Source organism: Numenius arquata, chromosome 2, assembly GCF_964106895.1.
Source record: "Numenius arquata chromosome 2, bNumArq3.hap1.1, whole genome shotgun sequence".
NCBI lineage: Eukaryota > Metazoa > Chordata > Aves > Charadriiformes > Scolopacidae > Numenius > Numenius arquata.
In genome coordinates this window covers 76,648,019-76,649,164 of record NC_133577.1, presented here as the reverse complement: position 1 = coordinate 76,649,164, position 1,146 = coordinate 76,648,019, and positions in this window count along the sequence as shown.

Sequence of the window (1,146 nt, the reverse complement as noted above, 5' to 3'; positions counted from 1 at the left end):
GGAAATGGGAGAGAAGGCAACAGGCTATACTTCAGGAATAGGAGATCCAGATATTGCAGTTGTGGGTTTAACTGAAAACCCCAAGAGACAAGGGCCATACCTCAGCGATGAAAACATGACTTGCAGTGCACTAAAAAATCCCCAGGGATGCCCCTGCATGGGAAGGGCCGGTATCAGAGGAGAGGCTGCTCCCACTGTAGAAGATAACGAGGTGCAGCCCCAGCACACATGCACTTTAGCCCCTGCTTCCATGGGGCTCTGGTGTTACCAAAGCACCCATGCAAAGACTGACTTCTCTTTCTCCCTTATCTTCAGCAAGGCCTGGCACTGGGCTTGTGGTGTTGTCACTGAGATAGGCAAAGCCGAAGGTCTGAGAGCAGATCTCAGGCTCCCTTCCAAGAGTAAAAATGAGAAATAGCTTCTTCCTTCCATACATTTCTGCTGCTGAATCCCATGAGCTAACATACCTGCTCTCTTCCAGCTGCCCCTGGGGAAAGCACATCCCCTCGTGCTGCAGCCTCAGTGCTACAGCTCTTATCTTGCTCAACACAGGCCTCCTTCTTCCTCAGCTGCGTCCCCATCTCTCTATAATCTCTCTATGCCCAAGATCTTCATGTAGCCGCTTGGCACAAGGACCCCGTGACTGTGAGAAGACTCCCTCCTGCTGCATCAACATGTCTGGACTTACAGGAGAGCCACAGCTTCCCTTTCAGAGCAAGAGCATCCTGCCTACCAAAGCTTTTCCCTCCACTCAAGGGTCCCAAAGGGGCTTTTTCTACCTGTGGGGAAGATACAGCAGAAGTGAGAACAGTGATTTAAAAAACAAAGACAACAACAACAAAAAAGAGGGTCCCTCAGTTCTTCTAAGCAGGCATTATGGCACGTGAGATGTGGAAGGAGCTAAGATGAACTCCATCTCAGTTTGTTCAGGAAAAGGTGTTAATCTTCATTCTGTTCCGGTCTCAGTCTTATTAGACAATCAAGTTATTTTTGTTGATGTTTTTCACTTCTCTAGAGAGGGGAATAGGAGGGGAAAAGAGATGTGGAGATAGGAATGAGACACAAGGGTGGGAACGAGCTGGACAACACAGGAATATGGACCCTGATGGAGTGAGTTAATGGCAATGGAACCCCCACTGCTCTGCT